The sequence below is a fragment of the Gossypium arboreum genome, chromosome 1 (genome assembly GCF_025698485.1).
Source record: "Gossypium arboreum isolate Shixiya-1 chromosome 1, ASM2569848v2, whole genome shotgun sequence".
In the NCBI taxonomy this organism is placed as follows: domain Eukaryota; kingdom Viridiplantae; phylum Streptophyta; class Magnoliopsida; order Malvales; family Malvaceae; genus Gossypium; species Gossypium arboreum.
This window is the reverse complement of record NC_069070.1, coordinates 112,403,528-112,419,313: the sequence shown is the minus strand read 5'-3', so window position 1 is coordinate 112,419,313 and position 15,786 is coordinate 112,403,528.

The following is a 15,786-nucleotide window of genomic DNA, read 5'->3' as shown; positions in this document are numbered from 1 at the left end:
ACAGAAATCTTAAGTGCCATAGCCCAATTTCGACACACTTCTTCCTTTCCTCACACTTCCTTTGTTTTTCTTATAATCCCTCCTAAAATTTGGCCACACAATCCCCACGCCTCTATCTAAATCCCCTTTTTTCCTCCTACAATTCCTCCATGCCGTCCACTCCCTCTCAACCACCTAATTCAAAGTCCATTCAAACACCTCAATTTCAGTCCACCTCAAACACTTCCACAGCACTTGCAGCAAAATAATATGCTCTTTTTTTAACGCCACGCCTCGAACCTCAGACCTCAAGAAACACTCCACATGCCTCTATCCTCTAGACTAACAAGCATTTTATGACATATTTTACCTACAATAATTTAAAAGTCTACTAACTACGGCAAGGGTTAATTTCCTAAAAACAAAGTTTCTTTTGCAAATGCCCAAGCTTGAACCTAAGACTTCCCAAGTGCTTCCCAGGACACTTAACCGTTGAAACAAGCATGCATTTGAGTTACACAACATACAAAAAATAGGTACCTATGTTTTGGGGCGTTACATAGAGGATCAATACCTTGAGGAACTACATGGATTGGTTGGGGAACAGGTGGGGGTATAGGTTACGGAACAGCCGGGTTCGTACGAATGTACTGTGCGAACCACTCATTCAATATCTAAAAGAAGGCTTCTTTAGCCTCACCACCGTGACTACTTGTCACAGGTCTAGATTCAGTAGAAGTTGTCCCTTGAGTGGGAGCTGGGGCATTACTTTCTACGCCGTCCACTACAGCTTGTTCAGGATCCATTACTATATAAAAACACATTTAAGAACGTCAGGAGTCATCACACTATCACAGTTTTATATATATGGCATGTATAGCTAGACTCATATAGCTACGTTAGTCCTAGAATCGACTAAACCGTGGCTTTGATACCAACAAATGTAACACCCCTAACTCGTAACCGTCACCAGAATAGGTTAAGAGGCATTACTGGACTTCTAACTCAGTTCAGAACAATCATATATCCGATAACATCTATTCTTAGTCAATATCATTCATTCACATTCACTATGTACTTAAAACAAGCATATCAAGCTTTAATTATGCATCCGGGACTAAATTGTAACATATTAAAAATTTCAAAAACTTATAAAAATTTTCACATTTCAAATGTCACATGCCGTGTGAATAGGCCCTGTGCTTCACACGGCTAACAGACACACCCGTGTCTTAGACTGTGTGGAAACAGGGCATACATACTGACTTGGGTCACATGGCTGACCACACGCCTGTGTGTCAAGCCCGTGTAACTCTCTGACTTGAACCACACATGTGCCAGCCTGTGTCTCACACACAACCAATAGACACGCCTGTGTGTCTAGGCCGTGTCAATACTATAGGGTATATTGACATTTATTCGTAGGGTACCCCAGGGGACACACGGCCGCAGCATCGTGACTGCAGGTCGCATGCACACTACCGAGACACATGGTCAGTCCCTCATTGTGGACAAAAATAGGCTATTTACAAAGCCATTTTGCCACCCTAAAAACACAACATTCATAAGCATATTTGACCACATTTCATAACCCAATTGGAAAACATTTCATAACCATTTCATATACAATATATACCAATTGAACTTGTTATTCAATTACCTATTTAATACCATGCAATATCTATTCATCTAACAAATGCATATCAATAACTTACTTGCATATTTTCATTCAAACATTTCCATACCAAAACTTACCATATTCAAACACACATATATATACAACCAAAACATGATACCAAATAAGCCCAATCACATGGCTTAGCTTATACACAAAAACATACCAAAAATCAAGTTGTCAAGTATCACAACTAACATCATTTAAACTAGCCTATACATGCCATATTTACATATATTCACAAGTTCAAAATACCAATCGAAAATTGGATAGTGTGATGTGCAACTCCGACTTGTCCGAAACGAGCGACCAACAAACCTCTATAAAACATAGAAAAAGAAACAGAGTAAGCTTTATAGCTTAGTAAGCCCGTATAATTCAGAATTAAACTTACCATTTATACATTATCAAACAATAATAAAAATGCCAACAATTCAATTTAACCATCACCTAATCACAAGTATTCATCACATGTTAGTCATTTAACAAATACATAAAACCATCTATTAATACTTTACTTTGCATCATTCCAAAGTCACATATCATATATAACACTTATAACCTATAACTTATCCGTATAATCAATATTTAAGCCCATTGAACCTATTTGAACTTAAAAGGATACTCGAGTGAACAATGTCAATAATCCATCAATTCTTTATCATATATGCTCTTTCGAGCCATGATCGTAAGCTTCTCCTGAGCTAATGGACAATAAATTCTAATGAGCTGAAACGGTAAGCTCTATTGAGTTGAATTGGTAAGCTCCAATAAGTTGAAATAGTAAGCTCTTACGAGCTGAATCCGTAAGCTCCAATGAGCTGAAATAATAAGCTCTTACGAGCTGAATCAGTAAGCTCATAGAGCTGTGGTGAGTCCACAACAAATGCAGGAGCTCGACCAATACGGTAATCCCAGTAACCTGTCACTTGTATCCAATGAATTCATATAGTTCAACAGGTTTCGATAATGAATTCAATATATCATTAAGGCATTCATAATTCAAATATTTCAATTATATTAATTTATTTCAACATTTACAAGTATAGAAGAGTTCAATTCTAATTATACGAACTTACCTCGTAACCTCAGATAAAACTATCGACTATTTGTCCACTTTTCATTTTCCCCGATCTAAACTCAATCTCAGATTATCTTGATCTATATTTTATCAAATTCAATAGATTTAGCATTCAATCTATTCAATTTAGTCCATAATTCATATTTTTACAAATTTACACATTTGCCCCTATACTTTTCAATTTTTACTATTTAGTCCTTATCACATAAAATTGCAAATTCATGCAATTTAATACCAACCCATGTCTAGCCGAATTTATTATGCACTACTAGCAGCCCATAGCTTTCATTATTTCACACTTTTAACGACATAATTTTACAATTTCACAATGTAATCCCTATTTTACATTTTTGTCAAAAATCACTTTACAAAACTAGTTCAACTATTATCAAGCTTCTATAATCTATCATTAAACATCAAAGAACTCAAGTATTCAACAATGGAACATTTCAAAATCATGAACAAATTCAAAAATTAAGGTACGAGCTAGCTAGATTAAGCTGCAACTAGCTCAAAAACGTAAAAATCATTAAAAACGGATCAAAAACCGTACCTTAATTGCTCACTATAGCATGGCCGAATGAAGAAAGCAAAAAAATGTGTTATTTCACCCTAATTTCCGGTTGATGAAGAAGGAATAAAAAGATGATATGAATTTTATCACATTTAATTTTGTTTTATTAACTAAATTACAAAATTAACCTTGTTCGTAAACTATTATAATCATCAAATTAATGGCCAAAATAGTCCACTCATATAAAAATGGTCAATTTTCCATGCAAGTGCTCTACATTTCCTTTTATAGCTATTTGATTCATTTAACTAATAGAACTCAACTTTTACGCGTTACACGATTTAGTCCTTTTTACCGAATTAAGCATTTAAACAGTAAAATTTCTTAACAAAAATATCATATAATTAATCTATCATGCTGTAGACCTTATTAAAATAATAAAATAAATATTTTGACTTCAAATTTGTGGTCCCAAAACTACTGTTTTGATTTGACCTAAAAACGAGCTGTTACAAATATTCAAAAAGACCACCACTACCCTTATATACTTAAGCTTGGAGACAAGGATTAGTGGAAAATTTTGATAATTCCAGTAACTCTCTTGATTCTTGTGATTAAGTGCACCTAACATAATTAAGTCTTATCATCTACAGTAGTCTAGCTCCATTCTAACTAAATCTCAACTTAGCTAACCAAATTTCCATACTTAAATAATAAACAAATCTCAACAATTGTGTAATTAATGAGTTCGCCCAAAGCATCTAGGTTGGTTGAATACTTAATAGAAGAGTTTGCTAAACCACAGAACCCGCCAAAACTAAAAGTTCGCCAAACGGCATATACATATTATTATATACTTAGCCAAGACAAACATTTTATGTACTCATATCTATCCTTATGTTACTAATTATACGCTAAACATTAACCAGATATAGAGACTTCGTCGGGTGGACTGTTATAGGTTAGAAACGACTTGCTAATATGCCTACATAGTTATAAATCAATGTTGAATCTTAAAGTCATATGAGATTAAGGAAATGGAGAATAAACTTGTAGATCAATCTAACTAAACGAAACATGATTCATGAAATGCATAAAAATGAGAATTTGAACTATGTTTATCATATTTTTTTAATTATACTCGAATTTGGTAATGAATGTGAGAAGTTTTAAAGTGGATTAACCCTTGTAGCATCTTTCATTTGCACCGAATGTTGGGATGGGTGAGGAATGTTACACATTGCTAGTGTAATTCTTGAAAATATGGATGATTCTTTTTCATTTGTTTAATTACTTTTTTAACTGTAAAAATGGGATTGGAAAAACAGAGAGCGCACCCTACCTTTAGTCTTTGAAAATGTTGGGTGGGAAAATGTGCTCGTATCAACCAACAAAGGACAAAATTAAATAAACCACTTCTCTTTTAACTATTAAAATTATATTGGTTGATATAATAAAATAAAAGGGTATTTTATCTATCCTATATTACAGTATCTTGACATTATTTTGCAACAGTGAGAATACAGGATGACCAGAATGTTGACAATTCAAATATCGTAATCTCATTCCGGAATGTAAATTACGGGTCATAATTTTACAATTGACCAACTAAAAACCCCTAAATGATAAGTGGTTACTTTGCCATAATTTTTTATATAAAAATTCATGATTTTAGTTTGAATTATCAAATTTATTTAAAATAATAAATCACTAAAAATATTTTTAATTAATTTAATTATTTCAACAAATTATCAAATAAAGCTTCAGCTTCGCACCTATTTATTCTCAATACAAGATCATAGTCCATGATTAAGAGTTAAATATAATAATTTTAACCTCAAATACATACATAAATCGAATTAAATCCAATTTCTTTTTATCAATTTTCCTTTTCTTCCCTTTTTGTCCATCTAGTTATTTTCTATTTTCAACTTTAGATTAATGGTTATCCTCTCCTACATGCTAGGCCATAATCAAAATGTTTTGGTCCTTATAACTTTTCCAATCCAAGCCCTAAAATGTGAGCCGACAAACTCATTTGTGACCACAATCCAAGTCACCCATTTGATTGGTTCTTTATCATTATTATCATTATTATTATTTATTTTGGCTTAAGATTGAAACAAATAAATAATTAGATAAATAAAACCTGTTGCTTCAAAAAAGAAAAAAAAATTGTCAAACCAACCAATCATGATTTTTCTTCAATCCCATTTTTCAGTATATTTCCCATTAAGGAAGTATTCCTTATAATGGGTCTTTGTTTGTAGGCCATCTACACATTTAACAAGGTACTGTCACTTTATGTATATTTTATCAATTCCTATATAATTTATTATTTTTTGTTTTTGTAATATCCTCCACAAACATGATTATGAACCTATAAGTTTTGAATTAAACAGTGATTTTTTAGAGTAATGATAATACTGAAAAGCCTTTGAAGATGTTTAATTAATGTCACCAGTTAATACCACAAGTGCCTAGCTCTAGAACTTGAGTCCAGCTAGAATCCAAGTTGCTTTTTAATTGGGAAACTTTTCTTTCTTTCTTTTCCCTTTCTGATACATAATATAATATATTCTACAATAATATATTTGTAATTTTTCCGATACATGCCTTCCAACATTTTTGCTTAAACTTATGGTTCACTACATCTCCCTCTGTGCTAGTTTTAGGATGGATATCGCTCGCGTTCTTTTCCCTTATTAATTTTTTTCATTTATTCAATGTATTTTTTCTTTTTTTAATTTGTAAATCTATTTTATAGATCTATTTGTTATCTTTATAAGTTGTGATAGACAAATGACAGTATTTGTCGTTGTTAAAAATACTCTACCAGTCACCAGCTGTTTCTCTTGAAAAGTGGGTGGCTTCTTCATTGACTTCTTAATCTGTTTTTATTTTGAGAGCATTTCAAAATAATAAATGATTTCATGAGTTAGTTTAGACATGTGTTGTATTAAGTTATATATTTTTTTATTTTTATTTTTCATTATTTAATAAATCTTCGCTTTTGGATGTTTTTATTTACTCTTATACCATGTTTTTTAGTTTTGCTTTTGTAAGTGATTTTAGGAATGGTTTTGTCGTCGTCCTCCCTAGTTTGGTAAATGCTTGGCTCTTTTGCTTATTTTTGCTTGTCACTTGGACCATCCAGAGATGATCTTCTTATTGTATTAAGTGCTTGCAATCATTCTAGATATATCGTGCTTGAGTTATGATAAAACTAATTGCCAACATGTCATAATATTCTATTGATGTTGAGAATAAAACTTTTATTGTGTTGATGGAGCTTATTTTTCATCGCTTACAATAGATGTTTATTATTTTTTTCTCAAATTATATGATCCCAAAATAATTTCATGATTTTTTCGTTAAAAAAATTAGTTCACAAAAGTTGAGTAAACAATAATAGAATTGTTTTCTTCAGTAGACTGAATAATTACTCTATTCCTACAATATCTTTATATTATCATTTAAACTTTTATATGAGAAAATTTGGAGTATGTGTTTGTTTATGCTCTTTTTACGATGGATTCAGTTTGAAGGTATTCTTCGAAGAATGTATGTTGGGTTTGGAGAGTCTACATTAATCCTAAATAAATTTAAGTTAACGGAGAATTGAAATTTGCATTTTAAGATGTTCTCCAATGCTAAAAATGGCAAAGAATGTTATAAGAGAAATCAAGAAACAAGAGCTTAAGCATGTAAAAGAGATGAAAACGTAAAAAGATAAGTTAGTTCCAGAGATATCCATACTTAATCTTTGAATTTTTTTAAGGGTTGCTTGATGCACCTTCATTGGTGGGCCAATTGGTAACGTTGACATCCTAGTCTGCCTAATTATCAATTTGTAAGCTCTGGGATTTTGGTTTCTCATGCTCCTTTCTGACAAGTCTATCAATCGTTAGTAGTTGCTTCTTGTTCCAAGTGCTTGCTCCCTTGTTAACAACTAATCATGCTTAGTGTTGAGCTCTTGTGAACTTGAGATTTCTTTATGCCTTGTATCTTTTATTGATGACTGAGTATTTAATGCATTTGCATTATATTCTTTTAACTTTACAATAAGAGTTAAAAATTATCAGGATTCTATTTTTCATATATTTATTTTTAAAATTTTATCATTTGTTGGATACTTATCATGATCTTAACCCTATTTGTGGGATTTAAAACTCAATCGATGTACCAATTATTTTCCTTTATTTATTCATTTACATATATCTTTAAAATATTCAATAATAATGTAAATAGATATTATTTCATTAAATGATGTATAAAAACTCTTTCACTATATTATTTAATTATATGTAGTATAAGACTTTATTTAAAATTTCTTCTTAAATAACTTTTTTAAAATAAGTAGCTTTTGAGTCCTAACCAATGTTAAACAGTTTAACTTTTTAAATCAATTTAGCTTTTCAAACTAATTTTTCAAGTCAAATAAAAAATTAAAATTCTAAATTTTGCCTTTCAAAAGCCAATTGGGTGCCAAATTATAATTATATCTCTAATTTATATAAATTATAAATTGTAAATATAATTCATATATTCAAAATAAATTTTACAAATAGTTTATACCAATTTAAGAATTTAAAATGTGTATTTCATAAATATTAATGGACTATCATAAATCATTCTTATATTTTATTGTAATCTAGTTAAATATTTGTTTATATTAAAATAATACTAAAATGTCATGTTGGTAATAATAATAACAATAATATTATTGTTATTAATAAAGCAGGAGAAAGAAAGTTACTTTGCATTTGACACAGTTATTCAATAACTTATAATTGTTTTTATTAATTTATAAGATTATTTTTATATTAATTTTAATATTTAAAATACAATTTATATATTTTACTTAAATTTATAAATAATTTATATTAATTACTTAAAATTATTTAAAATTTATATTTCATATACATAATATTAATAAATTTAAATATCATTTAAATTAACGTATTCTTTTACTACAACACCTTATTGAAAATGAACTATATAAATTTTTACTACACTTTTTTAACACAATACTAAAGATTTGAAATCTTAAATCTCTTTTTTTCAAAAATAATCTTAACCTCTTTTTCAAAATTATGTTTCTATTCTACTTTCCAAAAGTTATGCTAAATCGTCAAAATATAAAATAATTATAGAAATTCAATTTATTCAAATTTACGTGTATATATATATATGCACGTTAAAGTCGAGAATCTATAATCTAAGGTGTTGTACATCAACTTTCTAAACCTAAAAGTGCAAAGCAGAGGCTTTAAACGATTTGTTAAGATTATATCTCTTTCCACCCCAAAAACTGATTGTAAGTTTGATATATACTTAACATGCTTCGAATTAACTAAAATATAATCCTGAATTCTTTTCCTCAAAATGCGAGTTTAGGCAGTGACACAATAATTGGGGATAGCTCCCTTAATTTGCTGGCCAATGCTCCACATACAACAGTACTAATTATTCTATATTCTTCGACAATATGTAAGTGTAGAGAATTGACTTATTACACAGTACCCCCAATTTTGAGGCACTTGAGATACAAGACTACATGAACAGTAAGTTGATAAAGACCCTTCTCTACCAGACAACCGCCCATTATCACCACCCATTTGTTAATCGAAAAAAGCAACTGAAAGTATCCCATTCAAGGTTAAACACCTCACTGTTCTTTTGGGTAAATTATCACTATCCATGAAAGTCAAACAAACAAAAAAAATCTCCCTAAACGATCAAGTTATGGGGCAAAAAAGTTTATTTAGGGATTAAAATATCATTAATGTTTATTTTATGATTCATGGAAATTTATTTTTTGAAATTTGAGGATATCTTTTTTAATAATGTTATCTTGTGGATTTGAATATGAGTTTTTTTTTAATAGTGTAATGCTTTTTCAACAATTAGACTTGTTTAATTGTCGAAACTCATCAAGGTGGCTATAAGTTAGCACTAAAAGCGTAAGAAAACAACCAATGGAGACACGAGACAAAACATCCACTATTGAATTTTGCTTTCAAGGACGGTAAAGTACTTCAACAACATACCCCACCAATTTATAAAGGTAGTGGTGTTCCAGAGTCTGAATGGTTTAATCAATTATGTTCTTAAGAGCCTTTTGATCAGTAATATAAAAATATGAATATTTATGGAATTAATGTAAAAATATATTGAAGAATGGTCAAGTAATTTGGCCAATAAAAATATATGGGAAATAAAAAATGGATTTATTAGGGATCATTCACCTCATGACATTGTGTGATAACTGTAGTGGGCCAAATTTGCCCGACCCAAATAGATACCAAATAAATAAACCAAAAAACAACAATAAGTGTAAAACCCAAATAAAAATTTAATGCCCTATTACAGTCCAAATTATTACAATATTCCACAGTCCAAATTACATGACCCAAATTTAAAACCTAAACCAAATACAATGGCCCATTAACCATGACCCAAAAATAGGCCCAATAAGCCCAATGTCTAAACCGAGAAACCCTAGCAGCTTTCCACTTGCGCCATAGCAGCCCCCGCAACCTCCAGGTGCCGTACAACGCCTCCAGCAACCACGTCAACAGCCCTCGTACGCCAGCACAGACTCCGTACGATGCCAACGCATCTCGTACCTGCAAGAAGGACAAACACAGCGGCAAATACAAACAAAAATGGCAGAACAGCAAATAGAAGGGAACGAAAATTGTATTTGGAATTTATTTTTCCTTTTTCTTTTTTCTCTTCGGCTATAAAAGCGAAGCTGCGAATCAGTTGTAAAAGAGGAGGATACACATATTGAATGCAAAGAGCAGAGGTGATTTCATACTTTTCTTTCCGATTTTTTTATTTTCTTCTTAGTTTACTCATTGTTAATGCATACAACTAAAAACCGATGAAAGCCATAAATATTTCTGCTATGCGGATATAATGGCGAGAGGTAAAGTAGCAGTATTTACTTTACAAATCTGTTTCCATTTTAAAAAAAAATAATAATAACGTGAGATTCGAGCATTTCATTCAAACAAAGAAAGAGAGGAGAAAGATACTTACTAAACCCTTTTAAAACTTGTTCAAGTGTCTTCAACGGGGAAAACGGGTGCTTTTTGCATGCAGATGGTCACCAAAATAATGGTGATTCAGCTGCTAAATAGAAACCCAAGAAACTTAGTTCCCAGGCTGTTTTTTTCGGTATATTACCAGTTTTAGTCCCTAGATGTTTTTGCGCGTTGGATGTTCGTCCTCTTATCATTACTATTTTATTTTTTAATTACCCCATGTATTTTAGTTTAATTTTAATCGAGTCCTTTCATCTTATACCTCTTTTTATTTTATTTTATTTGTGCATTTTAATTAATCTTGATAATTGCTTCTTCATTCTTGTAGATTCGTTTTTGTTGTAATATTATGACCGTATTTCGCACTCTTTAAATATTTATTTCTTTTATGTTATTATACATATACATATTGTTATAACAAAGTTAATGTATTTGCATGTATATAATGATTCTTGGCTCTGTTCATGTATTTTGGAATATATATTTTATTATTCTAACACGTTTTGTACATATATTTTAGGTAATGTTTAAATTATTTTTATACTTATTTATATTAGTATACATATTATATATATATATTTCTAAACCTATACATTTTACATTTACATTTTCTTTACACAAAAGGGTGTTTTTTAATCTATTGTTTAATTTATTATAAAATTAATTTAGCCCTATGAATATTATCTTTTCTATGTAATTTTACATGTAATTATTTTCAAAAGTTATATATACATATTGATATTATTACTTTAATAGGTTTTCCTACTTACAACATTTTTGCGATATGAGTTATCAAGTATTTTCTTTATGTATGTATATGGAAAAATTTTAGAAACCTCATTTTTTTTTGCAATCACAAAATTATTATTTTGGATGTTCCTTTGTATTAAATTACTTTGTGTTTTATATAGGCCCTTATTTAAACATTTTGATATAAACGCATGTATATACTTTTTAGACTAAGTTAAAGTTTTTATTAATCTAATAATTATTTTTAAAGCTATCTATATGTACATATGTTTTATGAACATACTTTGTGTATTATATTTTCGCCATATGTCTTCATTATTCCTTTTATATTAGACATATTATTTAAAATCGTCATGTAGTTTGTCAACTTTAAAATATATTTGTGTTTAAATTTTTTACTTGCAACTTGATTCAAATTTCCATTCTTTAATATCCATTTCAAAATATATACACATATCCCTATTTTTTAAGCTTGTCAACCTATATATATATATATATCTAGCTTATTAATCTTATACCATTTTGATTTCTACATTTCATTTGCTTCACGCATATCTTCTTTGTTTTCTTTATATCTTATGGCATGAATATATATAATCATTGCATGGTATTCGTCTTAATAATTTGTTAATTGTTCTTCATATGCGATTGAGATTTGATTATGATCTTTAGATTAATTATATTTAATTGCATATTCTGCTAGTCGATTAATATTATTATCCATCAAGCATCGTACCATCATACGTGCCTTTTACCCTATATCATCGTTTCACTTAATTTTTGAAATGTGGTTCTATAAAACCCAAATTTTATGATTAATTTCGTCTTATTTCAAATCGAGTTAATACGTCTTAAGCTAGCTTTATAATCATTCAAAAATTCTTCAAAACGAAGACGAGATTCGATGTTTGGCAATTCGCGGAATCGTGCCCTAACGTGTTGGGTTGCAATATCGTGTTTGCTCGAAATAATCGAATATCACTTCAAAATTTCACTCATGTCTTTTAAAATTCTTCAAAATGAAGACGAGATTCGATATTTAACAATTCGCGGAATCTTGCCCTAACGTGTTGGGTTGCAATTTCGCGTTTGCTCAAAGTAATCGAGTATCCCTTCAAAATTTCCTTTCATATCTTCTAAAAATAATTTAAAACGAAGGCAATATTTGGCGTTTGACAATTCGAGAATCATGCCCTATTGTGCTGGGTTGTGATTTCTTTTTTGCTCAAAACGATTGAACATTCCTTTACATTCTCACTTATGTTTATAAAAAAAACTTAAAAACAAAGACGATGTTCAATATTTCGCGATTTGAGAATCGTGCCCTATCGTGCTGGGTTGCGCTTTTTCATTGGTTCGAAACAATTGAACATCCCTTTGGAATTTCACTCACATTTCCTAAAATCTTTCAAAATGAAGGCGATGTTCGATGTTTGGCGATTTGAGAATCGAGCCCTATCGTGTTGGGTTGCGCTTTCTTATTTGTCCAAAATAATCGAATATCTCCTCGAAATTTCACACGTATTTTATAAGGTAAGGCAATGGTCAATGTTTGGAAATTTGAGGAATCGTGCCCTCTGTGCTGGGTTTCGATTTTTCGTTGGACTAAATAGTTGAGCATCCTTTTGTGATTTTCGAATCATAAATTTTCGGACGTCGAAATAAGAAGATTTTTGGTAATCAACTCGGGTTACTAAAAAAAGAACCACATTTCAAAAACATCTTTAAATTTTAGACACAAGGACAGTATTTAATCGATTCGGTACCAATTTTGGGCGTAGTGAGAGTGTTAATCCTTCCTCATACGTAACCGACTCCCGAATCCGTTATCACAAAAGTTCGTTGACCAAAATCGTTGTTTTAGAAAACTAAAATGTTTTATTAAAATAACCAAATTCTTAGGTGATCTGATCGCACCAAAACAAAAGGATCGGTGGCGACTCTATATTTCTATTTTCTAAAAAGTCGATTCCCCTTTTTTTATTAAATTTAAAATTTTTAAAATCGAAGGATGGTTTCGACAGCTTGACGACTCCGCTGGGGATGAACTTGAGAGTCGAGCCATCAGAATCGATTATTTACTGTCCTTTTGTCAAAAACCGAAAATGCCTTTTAAAAAAACTCATGTATCTTTCGATTGCATTTGATTGTATGATTGTTTTGGTGCGGGTTTTGTAGAATAGCACTGTATTTCATTGCATGACCACTGTGGTCACACCTTCTAAGTGGGAGTAAGAAGCTACGCTTTCGTGAGGTTTTCACCTTTGCATGGGCTAGTGGATTGCTTCCGGGGTACATCCGTACCTATGATTTCGTGAGATTTTTATCTCCGCATGGTCATAGGGAAATGTATCCCCCCGAACCGAACTCGATCTATATGAGCCTATAATAGGTGAGGATTGAGGAATCTGCTGGTTCGGGTACCCCTCTTCCTAGAACTAAACCACATATAGTGAACCTTAGGAGCTATCCTTGGGTGGAGCCTTGTTGAGCCTTAGTACTTACCCGTATATGCGTTATGTACTCGCATTCTATTGCTATTATTTGATACTAATCGGTGGTTTGTTTTGATTATCTTTTTTGCATGACATTGCATACTAAAGGAGGCATTAATCCGTATTCAATTACTAAGTTAGAAAATTTGACATGGAGAATAAATTTCTTAGTAAAGTCGAGGATAATGCGGTCGTTCGTGCATGGTCGGAGAGGCTACAATCAGAGAGAGGGGATATCTTGGCAGAAGGGCATGTGTCGGAGCTGTAGGATTTCACTTGCGTCAATGTAGTACAGAATGAGCTGCAAGAGTTAAGAGACATTTGGGCTAGTTGGGATGAAGGGATCAAGCAGTTGTTTTACCAAAACTATGGTGACATATCCTACCTGCTAGACATTAGAGTAGATAAGCATTTGTTTCGAGCCTTGGTGCAGTTTTGGAATTCTGCGTACAAGTGTTTCACTTTTCGAGAAGTGGATTTGGTACCTACCATGGAGGAATACACTACGCTGCTTAGGTGTCCAAAGATTCAGGTCTGGAAGACTTATACCCGGGTTTTTAGTAATCAGGTTTTCGTGAAGAAATTGATGGGCATTTCTGGGATGAGCGAGCCTTGGGTCACTGCTCGGATTCAGTAAAAAGGAGATAGCAAATGTATCCCTTGAAAGAATTTGCCAGATTTGATCTTGACTCATCCAGACGAAAGAAAGAGGGTCGATATATTTGCCTTAAGCATCTACAGATTAGTGATCTTGCCTAAGGCTTTAAGGCACATGGACGAGGTGGTCATCGACTTGTTCGATCGTCTTGAAAAGGGAATCACACTGGTATCGGCAATATTGGCAAAAACGTTCAGATCTTTGAGCTCATGTCAGAAGACAAGCTAGGGGCAATTTATTAGATGTGCTCAACTATTGATGGTATGATTTCATGGGCACTTTTAGAAGGTAGACAAGGTTTCCTATCGAGTCTTTTTCGAAGGTTATTCCCCTTTAAAAGAAGAGGCAGCTATACAGAGGAGAGAGGATATCTCGGAGGAGAAGTGGATGGATATCCTTCAAAACCTCAAGGATAGGGATATCGAGTGGAGAGCTTATTGGATGGTTCTGGCGAGATCATGTATCGATGTGGTAACTTCGATTGGGTGCCGTTATTAGAAATTTAGGGAGCTACCGGGTATACTCCATTGATAGCCTTGAGGCAATATAAGTCAAGGCAGTTTGTACCCACGACCTATGGGCTTGCTCAGAGTGAATTCTCGTTTAAAGGTGCTCATTATAAGAAGAGAGTTCGGGAATTATCAGATGCTTGGAAGCAGACTTGTTGGATGAAGAGGTTAGCCGTCGGTTCCATGGTAACACCCAAGTACAGCGAGTGGTTTAAGAAGAAGATTAATGATAATATTCCTAGGCCAAGCTTGGAGAAAGCTCAACCTATCGGGGAACAATTACAAGTTGCCCCATCAGAATTGGAGATTATAAGGCAAGATTTTGAGAACAAGAGTTTGGAGCTTGGGAAGAAGATCGAACAATTGAAGGAAGAGAAGATGCACCTAAGGTTAGAGGCTGATGTCCAGAGGTCAGAGGCTGAGAAGTGGAGAAAAGGAAAAACTAAGGCTGAAGAGGATCTAGACAGCTTGAAGACGGACTATAAGAAGCTGCGTCTATCTATGAGGACTGCGGGTTCAGGTAAGACTTCCGAACAATGGTACCATAAAATTCGAGAAGAAAAGGCTAATACCGACTGGTGGGAAAGGAAATTCTGAGAAGCTCAGGCACAAAACAAAGATTTGGAGAAAAGTCTATCGGAAAGCAGAAATGAGCGAGAGGAATTAAGGGCTAGAGTGGCAGAACTCGAGAAGTCTCTACATCAGTACTGAAATCGCAACACCGCATTAGAATTGAGGCCGAGCTTGAGCAAGATAGAAGAAATGAAAGGAAGAATAGAAGACTTAGAGGCATCACTGCAAAACTGTGAGATGCGGATCCAGTTTTTTGAGGCAAATGAGGATCGTTGGAAAGGGCAGCTTCACCATGCGCAAGACCAAGTCAGAAACAGAGATTACCTTATGGGGGAAGCCATAACCCAGATTCGGGAGGTAGCGGACTCCTTGCAAACTTTAGCGGTTCAGGCGGACACACTGAGCGTGAAGTATGAGTTGGAGTCAGAGCACAGACAAGAGCTGGCCTCGTTGCTTAGAAAAATTAGGACTTTAAGTGTTAGAGCAAAATTTTATTT